Below are 23877 nucleotides of genomic sequence, written 5' to 3'. Positions count from 1 at the left end.
CAGTAACTCTTTTATACTTAATTGTTCTTAGGTATACTTAATTACCAGGAAAACTTTATGGATCAAACCTAAATAAGTGTTAAGCCATTTAAAGGGCTGATGTGATGTGATGCAGACAGTAGTATTCAACATAATAGTTTCAGGACTACATCTGTTAAATTGTTTGTTTGTTTGTTTTTCTTGAGACAGGGTCTTGCTCTGTCACCCAGGCTGGAGTGCAGTGGTGCAGTGGTATGATCATGGCTCACTGCAGCTTTGACCTCTCAGGTTCAAGCAGCCTCCCACCTCAGCCTTCTTAGTAGCTGGGACTACAGGCATGCACCACTATGCCTGGCTAATTTTTTATTTTTTGTATACAGGGTCTTCCTATGGTGCCCAGACTGGTTTCAAAATCCTGGGCTCAAATAATCCTACCATCTTGGCATCCCAAATCGTTGGGATTACAGACATGAGCCATCACACCTGGCCATTTTAGTTTTAATAATTTTTACATTTTTGTAATTTAAAATATTTACTAAAATCTATTATTTATGAATATAGTATTCATTATTGTTACAATTATTTTGTATGTGTTTAATGTCCTTTTCAATATAAGCTCTTGGAAATTAGATAACTTGTCTCTTATTCATTACTGTATTCTAAATACTTGACCTTGCCTGGTATGAAACAGATATTGATTAAATATTTGTTAAATGAATGAATGAACATACTGATACCACATTCAACAATTCTGTGCGTATCACAGCTTTCACCATCTAACAAATAAAATAGCTTGTATAGCGCAGAGCCACAGTCAACCTGCCATGAAAGAAAATGTCAATGAAAATAAACCCTTTTATGTGTAGAACTAGAGTTGGTTGGTTTCTGTCATATGCAGTCAACCGTCCTGGCCAGCCTGGGCAACGTGATAAGACCCTGTCTCTGAAAATAAAAAATTAGCCGAACATGGTGGTGCTCACTTGTAGTCTCAGCTACTCTGGAGGCTGAGGCAGGAGGATTCCTTGAGCCTTGAGTTAGAGGTTACAGTGAGCCATGATGGCACCACCACACTCCAACCTGAGGGGTGGGAAAAAAGAGTCTTGACTAATTACTTGAGTAGCCAGAGAAAGTGCTTACTTTTCACAAAGTACTATTTGAGGCAGATCTCAGTGAACAAGAATTCCATTCTTTCTGTTAGGAAATTAAGAGAGTGTGGGTGTAGTTAGTTAATGCTGATTGAACTATCTTTGGAATCTCATCTACTGGTCTCTCTGGTCTATTTATATATGTATATTCTATCTGCTGTCTCACTGAGCTTTGCTAGTTTATGCTGCAGTAACAAAAGCCCCAGAGTCCCGCCAGTAGATGAGATTCTGAGAAGTCATCACCAAACCCAAAGTCACCCAGATTTTCCCCTATGTTATCATCCAGGAGTCTTACAGTTTTTCGCCTTACATTCAGGCGTAAGATCCATTTTGTGAAAGGTGTAAAATCGGTGCCTAGATTTATTTATTTTTCACATGTGGTTGCCTAGTCATTCTAGCATCATTTATTGAAAAGACTATCCTTTCCCTGTTACATTGCCTTTGTGCCTTTCTCAAAGATCAGTTGAGTATTTATGTAGGTCTATTTCTGAGCTCTGTATTCTTTTCTAGTGACTATTTGTTTTTTCTTTCTTCACCAATTTCCACCCTGTTTGGTTACTGTAGCTTTATAATTAGTACTGAAGTCGGCAGTGTCATTCTCTGGGGATTTTTCTGATCTTTACAATGAGAACCTGGTTGGGCTCCTGGCAGTAAAACTTAGAAAAGGGTGAGATCCCCACTAAATCTGGGCCCCAACGAGTTTTTAATGCTCAAGCCAGGCCACCCTCAGCTTCTAGTGATCTGTCAGTAGCATTTAAGTGCTCCTCCCAGTTGCTGGCTTCAGCAGCTTCTGTTCCCTGTATTTGCCTGTCTTCCCTGTTTTCAGCATGGCAATTTGCCCTGTGACCTCTCCTCTAGTCCCTCTAATAAGGGTTGATAATTTTCAGTTTGTTCAGCTTTTTTCTTGTTGTGAGGACAAGTGGTGACTTCCTAGCTCCTTACAAGTTGGAGTAGAAACCAGAAATTTATTTTTTTATTTTTTATTTTATTTTATTTTATTTTAAAGACGGGGTTTCACCATGTTGGTTAGGCTGGTCTTGAACTCTCAACCTCAAGTGATCTGCCCACCTCAGCCTCCCAGAGTGCTAGGATTACAGGCGTGAGCCACTGTGCCCGGCCTAAACCAGAAATTTCATTTAACAAGTTACTTGTAATAAAAGTCATGAATCGTAAATGTAGAATTTAATAATTTAAGTAGATATATAGAATTTGCAGCCATCACCTCAGTCCCCTCTTAGAATACGTTTCTTCCCTCCTCAGATTCCCCAGAGCCTCTTTGCAGTCATTTTCCAATCCCTGGTCACCATGACAGAGCCTGAACAAAATAAAAATTTGGAAAACAGACAACATTACATTTAAGCTTTTATTAGATTGGAATTTTATATAATGGACCATTGTCTTACTCTTGTGGCAACTAGAGGAGATACTTTATTCTAAGGACTTTCTGTGGGGGAACTTAGTAGTAGTCCTGTTTATTGCTCTTCTTGAATTGGTTCATCTATGCTGGTGACAGATAGTTGCTATCAAACGTTGTCTGGTGAGCACAAGTGAAAGAGCTAAAAAAAAATCTTCTATTAGAAATGTAGATGATGAATTTGCAGAAAATGTTATGCGGAGTTAAGCTTTTTTTTTTGAGCCGGAGTTTCGCTCTTGTTATGCAGGCTGGAATGCAATGACATGATCTTGGCTTTCTGCAACATCTGCCTACCAGGTTCAAGCAGTTCTCCTGCCTCAGGCTCCCAAGTAGCTGGGATTACAGGCATGCACCACCATGCCAAGCTTATTTTGTATTTTTAGTAGAGACAGGGTTTCTTCATGTTGCTAAGGCTGGTCTTGAACTCCTGACCTCAGGTGATCTGCCTCCTTGACCTCCCAAAGTGTTGGGATTACAGGCGTGAGCCACCATGCTGGAGTGCTATGGTGCAATCTCAGCTCACTGCAACTTCTACCTCTAGAGTTCAAGTGATTCTTGTGCCTCAGCCTTTCGAGTTGCTGGGATGACAGGCATGCACCACCATGCTCGGCTAATTTTTCTATTTTTAGTAGAGACAGAGTTTCTCCATGTTGGTCAGGCTGGTCTCAAACTCCCAACCTCAGGTGATCTACTCACTTTAGCCTCCCAAAGTGCTGGGATTACATGCATGAGCCACCACACATGGCTGGGAGTTAAGTATTTTGCCATCTTTTTTCTTTCAGAAATTGGGTTAGTAACATTGAGGAGACACTTCTCACCTGCCTGAAATGCCCTTCATTATCTTCTTCAAGTTGCAAGGGCTCTGGAACAGCCCTTGCAGTGCTCCCACAAAGGTAAGTATAACATTTTACTGTAATTCTTTGCTTTTTTTTCTTTTTTCTTTTTCTTTTTTATTTTTTTTTAAGACAGGGTTTCACCATGTTGGTCAGGCTGTTCTTGAACTACCTACCTCAGGTCTGCCCGCCTTGGCCTCCAAAGTGCTTGGATTACAGGCATGAGCCACCATGCCCAGCCTGCTTTTTTTTCTTTTTTGTGCTTATAGGGATTAGCATACATGTATGTGAAAATACAAAGAGTACAGATAGGCACCTGTAACTAGTTTTCTGTTGCTACCTATTAATGCATTATAACAAATTAGTGGTTTGAAACCACAGAAATCAGGAATGATTGGGTTCTCTGATCAGGGTCTTAGGAGGCTGAAATCCAGTTATGGGCTGCCTGTGTTTTTCATCTAGAGCTCAGGCTACTCTTCCAAGTTCACTACAGATGTATTGGCAGAATTCATCTTCCTGTGGATGGAGGACTGAGATCCCTTTTTCAGTCCTCCTGGCTCTCAGCCAGGAGACACCCCGACTCCAGAGACCACCTGCATTCTTTCTCACTTTCCCCATCTTCCAACCAACAACAGCCCATGGAATTCTTCTCCAGCTCCCATCCTCTCTCTGACTTTGTCTTCTTCTACACACTAGAGAAATCTCCGACACTTAGGGAGTGATGTGATTAGATCCGGCCCACTCAGGAAAGCTCAGCCTTTGTATTAGTCTGTTCTTGCAATGTTATAATTAATGACCTGAGACTGGGTGATTTATAAAGAAAGAGGTTTAATCAGATCATGGTTCTGTGGACTGCTCAGGCTTCCGCTTCTGGGGAGTTTTTCATAATTTTCAGGAAACTTACAATCATGGTGGAAGTGGAAGCAGGCATGGTCTTCACATGGCCAGCAGGAGAGAGAGAGAGAAAAAAAAGGGGGAAGTGCTACATACTTTTAAACAACTAGATCTCATGGAAACTGTATCATGCAACAGCACTTGGGGGATGGTGCTGAGCCATTAGAAACCATCCCCATGATCCAGTAACCTCCAGCCAGGCCCCACCTCTAGCGCTCAGGATTATAATTCACATGAGATTTGGGTGGGGACACAGAGCCAAGCCATATCAGTCTTTAAAGTCACATGACCGCCACGTAACAACGTAATCACAGGAATGTCTCATCAGCCTAACAGGTTCCCGAGATTAAAGTCACATGACCGCCACGTAACAACTTAATCACAGGAGTGTCTCATCAGCCTAACAGGTTCCCGAGATTAAAGTCACATGACCGCCACGTAACAACGTAATCACAGGAGTGTCTCATCAGCCTAACAGGTTCCCTAGATTAAAGTCACATGACCGCCACGTAACAACGTAATCACAGGAGTGTCTCATCAGCCTAACAGCTTCCCGAGATTAAAGTCACATGACCGCCACGTAACAACGTAATCACAGGAGTGTCTCATCAGCCTAACAGGTTCCCGAGATTAAAGTCACATGACCGCCACGTAACAACGTAATCACAGGAGTGTCTCATCAGCCTAACAGGTTCCCGAGATTAAAGTCACATGACCGCCACGTAACAACGTAATCACAGGAGTGTCTCATCAGCCTAACAGGTTCCCGAGATTAAAGTCACATGACCGCCACGTAACAACGTAATCACAGGAGTGTCTCATCAGCCTAACAGGTTCCCGAGATTAAAGTCACATGACCGCCACGTAACAACGTAATCACAGGAGTGTCTCATCAGCCTAACAGGTTCCCGAGATTAAAGTCACATGACCGCCACGTAACAACGTAATCACAGGAGTGTCTCATCAGCCTAACAGGTTCCCGAGATTAAAGTCACATGACCGCCACGTAACAACGTAATCACAGGAGTGTCTCATCAGCCTAACAGGTTCCCGAGATTAAAGTCACATGACCGCCACGTAACAACGTAATCACAGGAGTGTCTCATCAGCCTAACAGGTTCCCGAGATTAAAGTCACATGACCGCCACGTAACAACGTAATCACAGGAGTGTCTCATCAGCCTAACAGCTTCCCGAGATTAAAGTCACATGACTGCCATGTTACAGCGTAATCACAGGAGTGTCTCATCAGCCTAACAGGTTCCTGAGATAAGGGCACAGCATGTTTGGAGACCATTTCAGAAATTCCACCTATCACAGTTCAACCTCTGGAGTCCCCAGACATTCACGTTCCTCACAGATGCAAAATACATTCACCCCCTCACCTAAGATTTCCAAGTTTCATGTCATTAATGCATTAGTTCAAAGTGAAAAATGTTATGTAGCTCTAATCTGATCAAAAGTTTAAAATCTCATTTAAATCATCTACACCAAGTGTGAAGCAGACTTCTGAGGATGTCCGTTAAGTACAGATTCTATTTATTTGAGAGTGAGTCTTGGTCTGTCACCCATGCTGGAGTGCAGTGGTGCGATCTTGGCTTACTGCAACTTCTGTTTCCTGGGTTCAAGTGATTCTCCTGCCTCAGCCTCTCAAGTAGCTGGGATTGCAAGCATGCACCATTGCATTCAGCTATTTTTTTTTTTTTTTTTTTTTTTTTTTTGTATTTTCAGTAGAGATGGGATTTTGCCCTGTTGGCCAGGCTAGTCTGAAATTCTTACGGCATCTGCCAGTAAGAAAGTATAAATCAGCATAACCATGGGATGCAGCAGGAAGAACATTGAGCCAGGAAAGAAAACATTTTTAAGAAATGAATTACTCATTCACTTTCTAGTGGATACAGAAAAAAACTGCAGAAGACTTAGAGGATATCATGGCAGTGTAATAGGTTGATATCTTAAACTTGTGGAAAAGCCTTAAATTCTGTTTCACCATATAAGAAGGTGGGGTGACTGACTTCATGACTACCATTAAGAAAATATCACGTGTTGGGAAACTGTTTCTGCCTTGATGATTTTATACATGCAAGAGATGAAAAATGAGGCACATACTTAGATGTATTGGGAATGAGCTGGGACTGTGGCATTATCACAAGAGTACACAAATACTGAGAGTGACTGATAGAGGAACAGTCCCCATCGGTTGTGACCTCAGGTGAGACCAGGAAGCCTGTGTTTTAGGAAACCCTGGGCAGTTGGAATGAAGGGCTCCTAAGATTCCATGACACCACAATTCTGTTATTGCAACTGCAGACCGTTGCCTGGGACACTGGCCACTATCTCCCACACTTGTCAGAGTCTGAGCTACAGGCAGCGCCTTCAGCTCTCAGCTCAAGCATTTCGAACCTTGTTTTTGCGGTTAAGGAGCCTAAAGTGCTGTGAGGAGGGATCAAATTTTTCTCAACAGTAAAAATTTGAGTTATTGGCATCCTTCAGTCCTGATTAAACCTATTTGATTTCCAGTTTGTAACCCATCATGTGTTTGGATTTCTTCTCCCCAGTCCCTGGCTCTACCTGTGGTGCCCCAAACATCAGCATGGTGGCATCTGGCAGGATGTGTTCCATGAAAACCACAGAGGGGAACTTTTCAGACACCATTGAGAATTCCTACTCCCATCAGGAAGAGACCAAACTGAATTTCAGAGACAGCAAAAATAGACTTCTTATGAGTCAGGTGGCCTACTTCTGGAACTACCAGGTGAAGACATACAGTAAGTTCTATAGGTTGACCACCACGAAAGAGATGAATGATGTCCTGTCTTGTCTTGAGAAACTAACTGCTCTCTTCATGAAAATTAATTTGATCTTTCCCATACTTGTAGAAAATGGAAATGGATATTTTCAAATTTTGTTAAAGATGGAAGACAGAGGCCAAAGTATTTAGCAACTTTTCCACGTCTGCAGTAAGGTGGGTGTGGGACTGGCGTTACAATCCCAGCTATTGATTCCTGACACAGGCACAGAACCACCTGTTTTTCTCAGCAAGAGGCTAAATCGTGTTTACAGGAATCCTCTCTGTACCGTATAAGATCCTGTGGACAAGTAGCATCTAGTCTGTTGGTCTAAATATCTGAGGCTACTGAACTTCCATTTGGTTCCGGTTTCTGCTGAGGCCCAGTAGGCAAAGCTGTGTTCTGGGGACACTGGGGGAAACACAGTGATAGCATACAGTACCCGCTGTGAGGAGCTTGAAGGGGACCCTGCTCCTAATAGAACCTGTGGTCTCTGTAAGTGGCACCATCAAGAGCAGGGAGTACCCTGGTACTGGTGCCTCAGGCTCCTAATTAGCTGGGATCCCTGGTGGGCACCACCACACTTGGCTACGTTTTGTATTTTTAGTAGAGGCGGGGTTTCACCATGTTGGCCAGGCTGGTCTTGAACTCCTGAGGTCAAGTGATCTGCCTGCTTGGGCCTCGTAAATGCTGATTCCAGGCGTGAGTCACCATGCCGGCTCCACAGATTCTTTTTTAAGTAAAGGTTGTTAGAATTCATTCATCGGTCCAGTCTCCTATATAAATTTCTCTAACCATTCATTGACCATGATAGATGATCAGATAAATTGGTATTGTAGCAACGCTTCTGGAAAGTAGTGAGGCCAATTTTTGAAGATTTTGGGGAAAAAGTTTTAATTGTTTGCACTGACTTAGGTCAGAAGATACATGATTAATATGTACCAGATGAGGGAGATTTTGTCCCATGGATCTGAAAAGCAGGCTCATCTACTTCTAGGGTGACTTAATCTAGGGACCGATAGAACATTCTTGTCAGAATATCACATTCTTAAACTGAGAATATTTTATGTCCTTGTGCTATGACGGGACACTGATTTAGTCCTGTGCGAAGTGCAATTTGCTTAATGTGACCTGCTCTTCTGAATTTGTTTACAGAAGATCGAAAAGACCACGAAGAGGAACAGAAATACAGAGACAGCAAAAATAAACTTCTTATGAATCAAGTGGCCCACTACCTGGGCTGCCGGCTGAAGGCGGAAGGTAAGTTCTATAGGTTGACCATCACGGAAGTGCTGAACAACGTTCTGTGTTTTCTCTGAGAAACTATACACTATCTTCATCAGAATTAATTTCATTTTTCCCATACTTCTAGGAAAATATAAATGGCTATTTTAACCTTTTGTTAAATATGGACGAGAGAGGTCAAAGTGTTTAGCAACGTTTCCACGTCTGCAGTAAGGCGGGTGTGGGACTGAGGGTAAAGTCTCAGCTATTGATTCCTGACACAGGCGTAGAACCACCTGTTTTTCTCAGCAAGAGGCTAAATCATGTTTACAGGAATCCTCTCTGTACCACATAAGATCCTGCAGACAAGTAGCATCTAGTCTGTTGTTCTAAATGTCTGAAGCTCATGAACTGCCATTCAGTTCAGGTTTGTGCTGAGGCCCAGTAGGGAAAGCTCTGTTCTGGGGGTCCTGGGGGAAATGCGGTGACAGTACACAGTACCCGCTGTGGGGAGCATAAAGAGGACTCTGCTCCTTATATAACCTGTGGTATCTGTAAGTGGCGTCATCAAGAGCAGGGATTACCCTGGTGAGAGGGACGTCCTGCTTTCTGTGCACAGGCTCTCGTTGGTAAAGAGGAAGAACGATGGCACTCAAGACTTTGTGGATGCAGCAGTGCGTAGAGTAGGAGCCCTGGGCCAGTCTCCTGGCTCCATCCCAGTTGCTTGTTTGTTACTCAGTTTTGTCATCTGTTCATAGGGTACTATAATAATACCTACTTTTTTTTTTTTTTTTTAAAGACGGGGTTTCGCCATGTTGGTCAGGCTGGTCGTGAACTCCTGACCTCAGGTGATCTGCCCGCCTTGGCCTCCAAAGTGCTTGGACTACAGGCATGAGCCACCACGCCCTGCCGCAAATATATCTTAAAACATCTCTTCTTCTTGTCTCTTGTCTATTTTGCAAGATGCCTCTTTGTTGCTTGGGGCAAAAAAGTCCATTTTTAATCCACACCCAACAAACATCTTCCCTTACTTCTCCTGGTTTTTAGGGTTTTGAGTTTGTTTGTTTTCGCAGCTGCTCATATTTGGAACACTGGAAATTCCAAAATGGAGAATGACAGAACCTGAATCACACCTCTGGTGAAGCCACAGGCTCTGGGGGAGAAACCTGATCTGCCAGGGTTTGAAGTGAAACACATTAATTTTTCTGTGCCTCCATTTCTATATGTCAAATGCACTAAACCAGAATACTTAGGTTGTCCAATGTTTAAATGAGCTGTGCAGGAAAAGCGTGGAGCCCAATGCCTGTCGCATAGTAATTGTTCAATACACATGAGCTCCTATCAGCGCTGTTGCCTCCAGCATTTCCATCAGGCTTTGATCTGTTTTGAAGAAAACAGTGTCTGTTCTGTGGTTCTGTGAGGGGAACATGCAGTAGAGGATGGATTCAGAGTGGGAGGGAAAGAGTTTTTGGAAATATGGGCCACGGATATTCCTGTGTGAGCTGGAGCCACATGAGACTGTTGGGGGCTCACAGGGGCAGGGATCTTAGGAGAATCTGCACTCCCCAACATGGGAGACTGGTGAGGGGACTGTCCCGGTAACCAGACAGAGATGGGTTCTGGGCCAGGCAGTTCTGGTGGGAAAGAAAGAACAGGACATCTTCTCCTTAAGGTAAGGGCCTGAGTTCAGGTCTTGGTAGGCAGGGAGGCTGCCTTGGGCATTGGCAGCTGAAGATGGTTGGCCAGATGAAGGCACTCAGATCTGTGTACTATCACCTTGTGGTTCTAGTAAAAGAATAGCTGCAATGAAGGGTCCTTAGGAACAGGAGGTGGAGGACCTGACTTGGGGTGGGGGCTCCAAGAGGAATGTCTGCCTTGCTGTGCAGAAGCCTGCGGCATAACTTCCCTGGTTCTCTTGCTCAGTCTCCTGGCCAGACCCCCAGAGTCCCTGCCCTGTGTGCCCTGGAAGGGCACAGTCAGATGAGCCAAGGCATCTCCAGCTGGAACTCAATCCCTGGGCATTTTTGTGGCTTTGGGTGCCCTGGCCTTCTCCAGGCCTCGTCCTACAAGCAACTGTCCTGCAGAGGGAGTCGGGTGAAGGAGGCTACTTGTCACTTAACTCTGAGGGGTTCCACAAGGTCCTGACTTGGGTCCTAGTCACTTGCAAACCTATGCATCCCCATCCCATCCCCCAAATGATGAAAACAAACTTTGCCAGGACTCATGCCAGACAAATAGGGTGAGGCCTTTCCATAGAGCCAAGTTCTCAGGCCATCAATAAGAGACGGAAACCACCTGCAGAAAGGTGCCACGGTGGGAACCTGGGTGGCAGGAAGCAGTCACTGAACTGTCAGGGTGAATCCTGGCCCTCACACACCCTTTCTCCCCCTCCCTCCTTTTCTCCTTTCTCCTGTCTGCCCTTCCCCTCTCTCTCCTGCATTCCTCAGCTACCTTCCCTGGGCCCTCACCCCTCCTTTCCAAGACCTCAAAACACTTGGTAAAGGTCAAGCACAGTGGCTTATGCCTATAATCCCAGCATTTTGGGAGGCCGAGGCAGGCGATCACTTGAAGCCAGCAGTTTGAGACTATGGTGAAACCCCATCTCTACTAAAAATACATGATCTTGGCTCACTGCAACCTCCGCCCCCTGAGTTCAGGTGATTCTCTTGCCCTAGCCTCCTGAGTAGTGAGGGTTACAGGCATGCGCCACCATGCCCAGTTAATTTTGTATTTGTAGTAGAGATAGGGCTTCAGCATATTGGCCAGGCTGGTCTAGAAATCCTGACCTCAGGTGATCCATCCACCTTAGCCTCCCAAAGTGCTAGGATTACAAGTGTGAGGCACCATGCCCGGCCATCCTATCCCTTCTTTGTATGCGATGTTGCGGGTGTTTCTACAGCCTAGGCATATAATCTTGCTGGAATATAATAAAGTCAGTCGGTGACTTAGTAATTAGGACTCTAATTCAATGAATTATCTCCGTGGTTTTGTTGAAATGAGGGGATTCCAAGACCTGGATCTGAAGACCTATTTATCTCTCAATGACAACACTGAGTGGGGTTGGACAGGGGTTATTTCTCCACAAACAACTATCTCCCACTTCATTAGGCTGTTTCTTTGCCCATGTGAGAAATCAGCACTGTCCAGGAGGACTAGACCGCCTTTCTATGAGACAAGTTATTTTTCTTCTGCTAGGAGGCATACTGTGGGAATGGCCTATCAAACCCCAAACCTCTCTTTCTTTTTTCTGAGAATTTGGAGCCAGTTTTTACCTAGCATTTCTAATCCTACAGCACCACATAGTGGAATGGGCTTTTTTTCTTTTTTTTGGTGGGGAGCCTTGTTAACTGTACAAAACTTATAGTTCCTCAGTTATGTCCCATTATCAGTAATCAGGCCCCATGCCCTATTTGTAGACAGGAAAATTCCACTCCCAGTGCCTGGGAGGAAGCCATCCTGGCAAGACAGTGTCGTTGGCTGTGAGACCGGCACGTCTGCCGGGGGTCTCTTGACCAGCAAGAGGGTCCTAATACCTGGAAGAGAGAGTGCACGGAAGAAAAGGGAGATAGAGAAGATGGGTCCAGAGGTCTGAATTGAGCTATGCTCAGATCAGCGATTTATTCTTTGTGCACAGAAGTTTATATATGATTTTACATACAGTGACTGACATCAGTTTTCTTACAGAATCATTATCAGGGGAAAAACAGAAAGTTACAAGGTAACCAAGGGAGGTACAAAGTAACCAAGGGAGGGGGCAACATGCGAGCTTACCTAGAGGTCACAAAAGATTCTTATCCTCTTATCCATTGTTACAGAAAATAACGTTAAGACAGGTGGGCAAGCAATAAATCAGGAAGGGAGCAATTTTCTAGTAATACAGTGAATGATCTCAATGCTTCTGTGACTGTGGATAAACAGAGTCATAGAACTAGCCCAGAACAGGGACTTCAACAGAAAAACAATAAGCTGGCATTACCTCAGTCATGCCTTAAGAGCAGTGAACTGAGAGTGACTCTCTGTAAGCTCAACATTTCCCCACGTCCTCCTGTAACCACCTCACTCGACTGCACCCAGTGGAGGGAAACGTGTCTGGGCTCAGACCCCGTCATGGCGGAGACACGGAGGGGCCTCTACGCTGGTGGGGGATCCCCACATTTCCTCCATTTTTATTTTTTAAATTGAGTTCAAATAGTTTGAACTGCAATTTCTGGATGGAGGAGAACACAAGGCGGAACAGGAAGGGCAGAAAAATGAGAAGTAGAAGGACACAGCCTCCAACAGCCAAGATGGTTGAGAAGGATGGCAGGTGAAAACCACGTGTCCAGGAAAACGAAGTGTTAACAATGTCACGGGCAACACTATCATCCCGTGGAAGATCCTGGCGTGAGAAGTCAATAGCATGAATTTGTTGTTGGAGCCTGAGAATATCAAGGGACAAGTTATTATGACTCCAGATACCTTGTAAGTGAGCCTTAACTAAAGGCCATTTCCATTGAGTATCATTGTAAGGGGTATTAAGTATATACACAGATATACTTAAAATCAACATGATAACGTAATAGTAAATGGGATTGAATGTTGTACACTTTGTCACCCAATAAAGTAACAGTTTGTTCTAAAGCATTAAGTTTAACTTCCAGTTTTTTATCAATATCCATTTGAGTACCCATAGAAACAGAGATATTTTGAGCAAGGTGATTAACATAAGTAGCAGTATGAACACTATGAGCAAGACCAACAGCTGCTGTGGCAGCAGTGGCAACAATAGAGACAATAGCCAGAATACCAGTAACAAGTAAACCAATGAAGCGTTTAGGGCGAAGAAGGAGGTCCCGCATCTGGTGGAGTATTTGAAGACTGCATTCTTCATACCAGGGACCAGAAATATTAACAGGGAGCATAACATAAGGAGGTTGATGAACAACAAGAATAGTGGGCGTAGGAAAAACTGAGAAATCCAAACAATTGGTAAGAGTACAGGAGGAACAAGAAATAGAATATTGTTCAGAGGTAAAAGTAATATCGATAGAACCATAAAGAAGCGCATAAGGAGCAGCAACACAAGCTTTAACATAGTGATGTTGATAAGAAGGGGATGAATAGGCATATACAGGACTACAAGAGCCAACTTTGCGATAAGTAGGCACCAAGGCAGGAAAAAGTCGCCAAAGGGAAGGGAATAGTCGACCAGAGGGAGTGGAGACAAGGGGAGTGCTCCAACCACCGGGGACATGGTAATGAGTAGCAGAGTTACTAAGGGGAAGGGGAATAGACCAGTCATATAAAGTAAAACCAGAAGGCAGAGTATACCGTAAAGCAGAGCGTTTAGTAAAAAAGTACGCCAGGGAGGAGAAGGATCAAAAGAGTAATTAGTAGGTCTGCAACGGGGTCTATCCTTATCAGGGAAATTAGGAGAAGTAAGATTCCATGATTCCTTAATGCCATAATAAATCAAAGACCAATCCCGAGTGAAATAGGATTCACCAGGAAGTAAATCGGAAGGACCTTCATAGGTAGAAAGTTGTTTGAAAGCCAAGTCAAAGCAATAAGGAGAGGTTTTGAAAGGGGTAACAGGTAAAGAAGGGGATGAAAGAAGACCCAAAGAAGGAGGGGCATGAAAACACATGGGAGGACTGGCAGCTTGAGCTACCTAAGAGTAGGGAGCAGATTGAGGAGTAATATGAGTAGAAGAGGGAAGTCCAAAAACAGAGGTGTCATTGAGGTAGACAGAGAAAGAAGGATCATTCCAAGTAACCGGGCGAAGAACTGGGGGATCGGGGACATAGGCCCAAAGAACCTGAGAATCAGGCAACGGTTGAGCCTGAGCTTGAGAATTGATTTGACATGATAGAATAGCCAACATAGCCAAAAAATAATTAGAAGGAGTACGAGACTGTCCATGTTCACGAATGAGGCGGGAAGCTTCAGTGCTGAGATGGCGTATTTGATTCCAGGTGGGAAGGGACACCGAACGACGAGGTGTTGGAGAGTCGGGGCGACGTCTACAGCGTCTACAGCGTTGTCTGCGAAGGACGCTGGAGTTATTTTGAGGCGTCGTCACATGAAGACGGCGAAAGCGGGAGATGAGCTTCCGCGGAGAGTTGCAAGGGGGCATGCTTGACAAGACGTTCAGGCACCCAGACAGGAGACTCAGCGGACCTGGGGAAAACACAAACATGTCCTCGTCCCCATATGAGGACGGGATCAGGCCCATGCCACTGGTTAGAGAGTGTTTCCACAAAACCGCAGGAGTAGGTTTGTTTTGTGGATGCCAAAAGCGATCAGCTGATGAATGGCCTTCAGCATCTAAAGTCAAAAAGTTGAGAACATACAGGGCATGGTTCAACCAGTTGTGAGGAGACTTAAGCAGAAGGGCAAAAGAAGGGTCATGTTGTAATTTCTGTAAAAGAATTTTTAAAACAGAGTGGAAACGTTCCACGATTCCTTGTCCCTGAGGATTGTAAGGAATGCCTGTTGGGTGAGAGATCTGAAATTGAGAACAAAAGGAAGCAAAAGCTTTGCTGACATAAGCTGGTCCATTATCTGTCTTTAAGACTTTTGGAATACCTAAAATAGAAAAAACTCGTAAGCAATGAGCAACAACATCTCGAACAGCTTCACCTGTAGGTGCAGAAGCAACAGCAAAATGGGAATAAGTGTCAATGGTAACATGAACATATTGCAATTTACCAAAGGGAGAAAAATGAGTAACATCCATTTGAAAAATATGAGCAGGCAGCAGACCTCGAGGGTTAATTCCTAAATGATGAGTAACAGGCAAGTGTGGAGCACAAGCCGCACAAGATTTAACTATGTGTCGAGCTTGCTCTCTGGTAATCTTAAACTGTAGCCTGAGACTATGAGCATTTTGATGATGGAGTGCATGAGAGGCCTGTGCTTGCTGAACCGATGTTAAAACAGGAAAAACTTGTTGAGTGAGTTGGTCAGCAAAGGCGTTTCCTTCAGCCAGAGGTCCTGGAAGGAAAGAATGAGCTCTGATATGTCCAATAAAAAATGGGGAAATATGGTGACGAATAACTTGCTGTAAAGGAAGAAGAAGACGGATTATGGAGGAGGAGTCTGAAAGAGAAAGGGGAGCAGTTTCAAGGTGTTGAACTAAATTAACTACATATTGACTGTCAGAATATAAATTTAAAGTTACATCACAATTAGTAAGGACGTGCTGAACAGCAAGCAACTCCACTCATTGGGCAGAGGTTTCCTCGGTCTGAAAAGAAAAGGGTTGTTGGTTAATGGTGCCAGCAGTGAGACCCGTGGATGAGCCATCGGTGAAAGCAATGCTGCGGAAGGTAAAGGAGTTTTTACACAATTTTGAGGGAAAATGAGAGAGCATTGTGAATAAAAATGTAAAATCTTGTCAGCTGGATAATGACAGGAAATCTGACCGGGATAGCCTGCAAATGCTAATTGCCAAGAATCACAAAATTGCCGAAGCCACTGCTGCTGTGCAGCAGAATAGGGAACAATAATAATAGGTGGTTCAAATCCAAACAGAGTAAGAGCACGCTGTCTGCCCTTGGTAATTAAAATAGTCACAAGATCATAATAAGGGGAAATAACTTTAGATCAGGTGGCAGGAAGATGTATCCATTCCAAAACTCCTTGTTGCCAGAAAACACCAGTAGGAGTATAGGCAGTGCGTAGCACACAGTAAAACCATGCAATGTTATGCTTAATTCTAGACAGCTTTTGTTGTGATAGAGCGTGATGAACCAACTGTAAAGCTTCTGAGGCTTGAGGAGACAAAGACCTAGGAGAGGTTGGGTTAGAAGAGCCTTTCAGGATATCAAATAAAGGCTTTAGTTGACCAGTAGTTAATTTTAAACTAGGACGAATCCAATTGATATCGCCCAGGAATTTTTGGAAATCATTCAAGGTTTTAAGATTAGCCGTGGACAAAATAGGATTTTTAAAAGACACATGGTTGTGTTCTATTAAGCCACCAAGATAATGATAAGGTGTGGCAGTTTGAATTTTATCAGGAGCAATGATGAGATGTGCAGCATCAAGGCACTGCTGTAAAGAGAAAAATGCTTTAGACAACAGAAGCTGTGTGGGAGCTGCCAATAATAGGTCATCCATGTAATGTAAAAGGAGTACATCAGGGAAATCCTGGCGAACAGGGAAAATGGCTTTAGCAACATAAGACTGGCATAATGTAGGACTGTTTGCCATGCCTTGTGGAAGAACGACCCACTCATATCAGTCGTAAGGGCGTTCAAAATTGGTTGATGGAATACTAAAAGCAAACCGTTTGCAATCAGCAGGCGACAAGGGAATAGTAAAAAAGCAGTCCTTTAAATCAATGACTATCAAATGCCAGTGTTGAGGAACAACAACAGGGGAAGGCAAACCAGGTTGTAAGTGTCCCATAATTTCCATAGTTTCATTAACCTTTCTAAGATCTTGTAATAAACGCCATTTACCAGATTTTTTCTTTATGACAAAAACAGGAGAATTCCAAGGACTGTTAGTAGGACGAATGTGTCTGGCAGCAAGTTGTTCCCGAACCAACTCACAGGCTGCAGAAATCTTTTCAGAGGACAGGGGCCACTGTTATACCCACACTGGAACATCAGATTTCCATGTGATGGCATCAGCATGAGCATCGGGAATTACAGTGGTCCCTTGGAAAAATAACCTAGTCCAGAACCATCAGTTTTTTGTGGCAAGGAGAGCGGCTCAGGCATTCCTCGTAAACATTTTCCTAGTCCTTTAGAGGGCTGATAACCTTGCTGCAACATCATGTTCAAAGCCTTACCACCAGTAACCAAGTGAGCCCCCATAGCCTCCAGGACATCACGGCCCCAGAGATTTAGAGGAATTCCAGTGACAATGTACTGGCGAAAGGAGCCAGAATGGCCCGCCAGAATGGCCCTCATGATCTGTCCAGGAAAGCAGATCAACAGATTGCAAGGGATGATTACTCATTCCTATACCTTGCAGGGCTGTCATGGTGGGGGTGGCCGGCCAAGAAGAAGGCCAAAATTTAGAAGAGATAACAGAGACATCAGCTCCAGTATCCAAAAGACCTTTGAAAGATTTTTCATTAATTGTAAGACACAATTCAAGCCTAGTGGCAGAGATTGATTGTATCCAATAAGCATAAGAGGAAGATCCAAAACCACGGTCTCCTCTGGAGTCATTTACAAGTGGCGAGCCAATTTGCAAATTAACAGGTATGAGTAACAACTGAGCAAAGGGTTGATCAGGGGCAAGTGTATAAACACCTGTGGGGGACCAAATCATAACTTTAATTTCACCTGTATAGTCAGAATCAATAACACCAGGGAGAACATGAAGACCTTTTAAGGAGCAACTGCTGCGTCCTAAGACAAGACCAACATGATTAGAAGGTAAAGGGCCAAAAACACCAGTGAAGATAGCCTGTGGTCCCATATCAGGAGTTAATATTTGAGTGGCGGAGGGACAGAGGTCAAGTCCCGCACCATTTGGGGTTGCTGGGAAGAGTTGAGAAACGGATTTTGGGGAATGGGAGATTGCCCGAGTTGTTGAGGGGGCCGGGGCAGTCCCCTCTGGGAGTTTCCCGAACGTGGTTGCAGTGGGTTACCCTGAGCATCACGTTTAGAATGACACTCATTAGCCCAATGATTACCATGGTGGCAACGTGGGCATTCACCTGGTTGCCGGGGAGATGGCTTTGCAGGCGTTGGAGGAGCCGGCAATGACAAAAGAGGCAGAGAGGACTGGACAGGTGCTTTACAGGACTTAGCAAAATGTCCGAGACCACCACAGCGGAAACATTTCGGATTAGGTTTGGTCTGATTAGATTTTTGTTTAAGAAAAGCAGCAACAGTCATACCGGCCTGAGCTGCAGCCATGGCCAGACCCTGTTGGTAAGCGGGTCCAATATCAGCACACAGGCGAATGTAACCTTGGAGATCCACCTTGTGGCGCCAAGGTCTAATAGCAGCCTGACAGGCGGCGTTTGCACTTTCAAAAGCCAACTGTTTAACAAGCATAGAAGCAGTGTCCTCATCAGAAATTTGGCGATTAACAGATTGCATAAGCCGGGAGACAAAATCCTGATACGATTCATCAGGTCCCTGACGAATGCGAGAAACCTGCTCAGTCTTAGAAGTAGAAGAAGGCAGAAGTCGCCAAGCGTGTAGTGCACAGTAGTTAATTTGAGAATAAGAGTCATTAGGCATGTTAAGTTGGTCAGTAATATCCTCATGATCGCCGCGACCCAAAAGCATGTCAAGAGTGACTGGGGAGTCTTGACGACGATTACGGCGTGCCTGATCAGAAGCAGCCTCCTCATAATAAGCCTTCCATAAGAGGAAGTCTCCACCAGAAAGGCAGGCTCTGGCCAGACGATGCCAATCAGTGGGAGGTAATTGAAAAAAGGATAAATTGTCAAGCAAAGTTAAAGTATAAGGAGCTGTAGGACCATATTGGGAAGTGGCCTCTTTAATTTCTCGTAAGGTTTTAGGAGCAATAGGCTCAAAACTTCGGATGACATTACCTTGATCATCACGAGATTCCAGAACAGGGTACAAGACTGGAAAAAGGTTATCAGAATCAGGAAAATTTCGGTCCAAAGACACAAGTGCATGAGACAAAGGAGAGGCATGAGAAAGTGACCAGACTGACACAGGGACCAAAGATCCAGGGGAAGCAGGTACAGGAGCTCGAGAGGAAACTGGAAAACAAGAAGGAGGGTGTTGCGTCGCAAGAGCTCTAGAGCAGAGGGACAAAACATCATGAAGCTGTTTGGCAAGATCTGGTGGCATAGTAAAGGTTATGGGGCCAGGGGACCATTGAGGCAGCGGTTGCTGTTGTGTGGTACCAATCAGAACTTCCGAAAGGGATTCAACATCAGGAAGCGGCGGGATATCAGGATCGGGAAGAGTATGAGGCTCAGGAGGGGGAGAGGATACCGGCGAGGGAAAGGGGACAGAAACATCAGGCATGGAAGTATACGGAGGAGCAGTAGCAGCAGGAGGTTTGCAGGGACAAACACAATCACGCAGTTTTGGCCAAACAGAAAGCAAAATAGCTGATTGAGGCAAAGACTCATTGTGGGCACAAAATTGATCAATCTTTTCTCCTATAGCAAGCCAAGCAGCTTCATCAAGAAAACCACCTTCAGGAGCCCAAGGGCAAATTTCACGAACAATGTACACAAATTCCTCCACATTTTTCTGCTTAACATTATGACCATGAGACTTAATCATAGAATGCGACAACTGAATAAACATATTATGTTCCTTAGACTCAATGTTTCCCATAGTTTTACTCCAGATTGACAATAAAATCAACAGCTTATATTTACAAGATTAAAAGTAACCAAAACTCGCTTACTGAACAGCCAGCACTTTACTCTTAATTGAATTGAGCGTCACTTTGATCTGTCGTGTCCAGGTCACTCACGTTGGTGTGCCAGATGTCGTTGGCCGTGAGACCGGCACGTCTGCCGGGGGTCTCTTGACCAACAAGAGGGTCCTAATACCTGGAAGAGAGAGTGCACGGAAGAAAAGGGAGATAGAGAAGATGGGTCCGGATGTCTGAACTGAGCTGTGCTCAGATCAGCGATTTATTCTTTGTGCACAGAAGTTTATATATGATTTTACATACAGTGACTGACGTCAGTTTTCTTACAGAATCATTATCAGGGGAAAAACAGAAAGTTACAAGGTAACCAAGGGAGGTACAAAGTAACCAAGGGAGGGGGCAACATGCGAGCTTACCTAAAGGTCACAAAAGATTCTTATCCTCTTATCCATTGTTACAGAAAATAACGTTAAGACAGGTGGGCAAGCAATAAATCAGGAAGGGAGCAATTTTCTAGTGATACAGTGAATGATCTCAATGCTTCTGTGACTGTGGGTAAACAGAGTCATAGAACTAGCCCAGAACAGGGACTTCAACAGAAAAACAATAAGCTGGCATTACCTCAGTCATGCCTTAAGAGCAGTGAACTGAGAGTGACTCTCTGTAAGCTCAACATTTCCCCACGTCCTCCTGTAACCACCTCACTCGACTGCACCCAGTGGAGGGAAACGTGTCTGGGCTCAGACCCTGTCATGGCGGAGACACGGAGGGGCCTCTACGCTGGTGGGGGATCCCCACAAGACAGATTTTAACCTCAATATTGGCCCCTCAAAGGAAGGACAGCCATTCAATCCTTACATTCTTTTGAGGCACCTGTTCTGCATCCAGGAACATTGGGATGGGATTTAAACAAAATGGGATTTTATGTTTGGAAGTCAATCTGTCCCCTTCTCTGAGATTCTGATGTTTCTCTGGGGCCATAGCAAGGGAAGTCAGAGGTAGTGTTAGGTAGGACACATTCTCCATTAAAGAGAGTCTGGGGTACTTCGGGAGCCTTTTGGGCTGAGTTGGTCTAGGAAACCGACAGGGTGGAAAGCTAGGGCTTTATGCACCACGTTAGTGCTGACTAGCTCCTTCGGATGCATGGGTGAAGGTCATGCTTGCATCCATGGGTGGCATCTATAATGACAGCTGGGACCCAGAGGAGGCAGAGGAAAGAGGAGAAGGGGGACCTCCTTTCTCTCTTTCCCTCCACCCTGGGTCACATCGAAAGCAGGAAAGGGACTGAGGGAAGCCTCGTCTCCCTTCTCTTTCTAGATGGGTGACAAACCGTCTGCACGCCACACTCTCCTCAAGTGCATTCTGAAACACTGGAACTCCTTTGACCATGAGACTCTCAAGAAAAAATGGCTTATATTCTATTGCACAAGGGTGTGGATATCTTACAGTCAGGAGGCCTGGCCTCCTTAGGGAAACATTAATTTTTAAACTATCTAACAACTAGATCTTTTTTTGCCCTGTGAGACAACCCAGAACTTGGTGAGTGTTGTAAAATTAACCCTTCCCTCTTGGCAGCTGTATATGGCAGGCCCACAGAATATAATTCCCCAAAGTCAGAGAGGCAAACCCTTGGGGAACCCTCAAATGGAACTCTGTGCCCTATCTGCCGCCAGTATCCGGGGCCCCCAGTAGCCATATAATCAGCCCCTCCAGCTATGCTATCCAAAAAGCTGCCAGCGTCGCCATTCCCTTTGCAAGAAATGCGGAATGGACATGGTGCTGCCAGAGTTCAAGTTCCCTTATCATTGCAGGACCTTAGACAAATAAATGGGGACCTAGGCAAGTTCTCCGATGACCCTGATAGATATATAGAGGCTTTCTAAAATCCAACTCAAGTGTTTGATCTTACATGGAGAGATGCTATGCTACTTTTAAGCCAAATCCTAACTGTTGCAGAGAAACAGGCAGCTCCCTACAGCCAGCAGAGATATTCAGAGATGAACAGCATGTCTCCTATAGCCAGTCAAAAGAAAAACCCAATCAAAAGGAGAAAGAGGGTAAAAAAGAGATAGAATCCCCATTTCCAACAGGAAGAGAAACTATGCCTCTTGAAAACCCTAATTGGAGCCCTGGTGATCCCATAGATGAGTGGAAAAGAAAACCTTTATGATGTGCATATTAAAAGCTTGCAAATAACCAGAACCAAAACTCTTAATTACTTTAAACTGTCCTTGTTGAATCAGAAACCAAATGAAAATCCCTCAGCCTTTTTGGAAAGGCTGGAAGAAGCTTTAGTGTAACACACCTCCCTGTTTCCCAGTTCAATAAAGAACAGATTTGGCTGGGCAAGGTGGCTCAGGCCTGTAATCCCAGCACTTTGGGAGGCCGAGGTGGGCAGATAACAAGGTCAGGAGATCAAGACCATCCTGGCTAACATGGTGAAACCCTGTCTCTACTAAAAAATACAAAAAATTAGCTGAGTGTGGTGGTGGACACTTGTAGTCCCAGCTACTCAGGAGGCGGAGGCAGGAGAATCGCTCAAACCCAAGAGGCAAAGGTTGCAGTAAGCCAAGATCACACCCCTGCACTCCAGACTGGGTGACAGAGTGAGATGCTATCTAAAAAAAAAAAAAGAAAAGAAAAGGTTCATTACTCAGGCAGCCCCTGATAGCAGAAGCAAGTTGCTGAAACAGGCCCTGTCCAAAGATCTTTCTAGTTTTTCTCACACTCAAGTTGAAACTTTATAGTTTGTAAAGACACTCTTCTCTGTGCCCCAACCAAGGAGGTCTCAGGAAGGTACTAAGGCTCTCCTCAATTTCATAGCTGAAAGGGAGAATATAGGGTCTCAAAATCTAAAGCTCAGCTCTTTCAAACTTCAGTAGAGTTCCTGGGTCTGGCATTATCAGAAGGTACTAGAGCACCAGGTAAGGATTTTGTAGACTGTGGGTAGCTGGGTATGGTGAAATAGCTTGCCCTTTTTACCACCTCACTAAGGAAACTCAAGCAGCTAAAACTCACTCCCTAACTTGGGAACCTAAAACTCAAAAGGCTTTAAGCAGTTAAAGCAAATTTTACTTAAAGCATCATCCCTCAGTCTTCCCATAGGGAGGGCATTTAACTTCTGTATACCACAAAGGAAGGAAATGGCCCTGGAAGTTTTAACTAAGGCTCAAGGTCCAGCTCAGCACAACAGCCAGTGGGTTACCTAAGCAAGGAATTTAGCCTGCTGGCTAAAGGATGGCCACCTGCCTCCAAGCAGTTGCAGCAGTGGCTTCGCTGGTGCCAGAGGCTACTGGGTTAGCCATGGGGAATAACTTAACTGTGTGCACCCCACACGGTATAGTAGGACTGCTGTCCTCTAAGGGAAGTCTCTGGCTAACAGAAAATTGCCTCCTCAAAAATCAAGCTTTGCTGCTAGAGGAATCTTCAGTCCAGTTGAAAACCTGCCCTGAACCCAGCCACTTTCTCCCAGAGGAAACTGGAGAATCTGAACATGATTGTAAACAGGTAGTGGTACAAATCAGTAAAAGAAACGATAAGAATCACTGTTTATATTCTCTGTAAAGTTTTCATTAATGAAAACGGATTTTCATGAAGAGCACTCAGCTTAATTGAAACTGGGTGTTCAAGCTATAGGTATATTCAAAAGGCCTCTGTTTTCTCCTTCATAAATCTGGTTTTTCTGGGAAAGGCTTTTATTCTCTGTCAGCTGAATTACTTTTCCCTACTCTGTCTTGCCACTCTCGCTGTCTGCATGAAAGGCCCTAGGATGATATCTGCTGGCCTGGGACTCCTTGGGAAAACAGACAAGATTGCAGACATCCCATTTTGGAAAAAAATCTGTTTGCCTCATGGAACCCCTGGAATCCCTCTTAAAATCTGTTTTTGTCTTCCAACAACGCATGTTTATTAGACCCCGAAAACTACATGCTTTTCTAGCCCTGTTCCTAAATAGCTCCATCCTGAGCTGCTGGATCTTCTGTCTTCTGTCTGTATAGTCATATATGGGTTATGAGTGTGATGTCTATTAAAACAGAACTCTAATTAATTGAATTAAAGAAGGATAAGTGCTTGGATCGATTTTTTTTATTTGTTTGTTTTGAGACGGAGTCTTGCTCTGTCGCCCAGGCTGGAGTGCAGTGGTGCAATCTCAGCTCACTGCAACCTCCGCCTCCCGGGTTCAAGTGATTCTCCTGCCTCAGCCTCCAGAGTAGCTGGGACTACAGGCACACGCCACCACACCTGGCTGATTTTTTTTAACTTTTATTTTTAGTAGAGACA

General features: G+C 44.4%; 1 protein-coding gene across 2 annotated transcripts in view; it reads left to right on the top strand.

Moving 5' to 3' along the window:
* LOC105715477 (GON-4-like protein) overlaps window positions 1-23877 on the top strand; it is a 34399-nt gene that overhangs the window by 2505 nt on the left and 8017 nt on the right. For both annotated transcript variants that reach the window (XR_010340416.1, XM_064370703.1), the window contains exons 2-4: window positions 3321-3431; window positions 6823-7032; window positions 8209-15587. The gene's annotated coding sequence lies outside the window, so the exon portion shown is untranslated. The remainder of the gene's footprint in view (window positions 1-3320; window positions 3432-6822; window positions 7033-8208; window positions 15588-23877) is intronic.

The sequence above is a fragment of the Aotus nancymaae genome, unplaced genomic scaffold (genome assembly GCF_030222135.1).
Source record: "Aotus nancymaae isolate 86718 unplaced genomic scaffold, 86718_ANA_hifiasm-v0.15.2.pri h1tg000108l, whole genome shotgun sequence".
NCBI lineage: Eukaryota > Metazoa > Chordata > Mammalia > Primates > Aotidae > Aotus > Aotus nancymaae.
The sequence above is the reverse complement of the archived record's forward strand: the minus strand, read 5'-3'. Positions and strand labels throughout refer to the sequence as shown.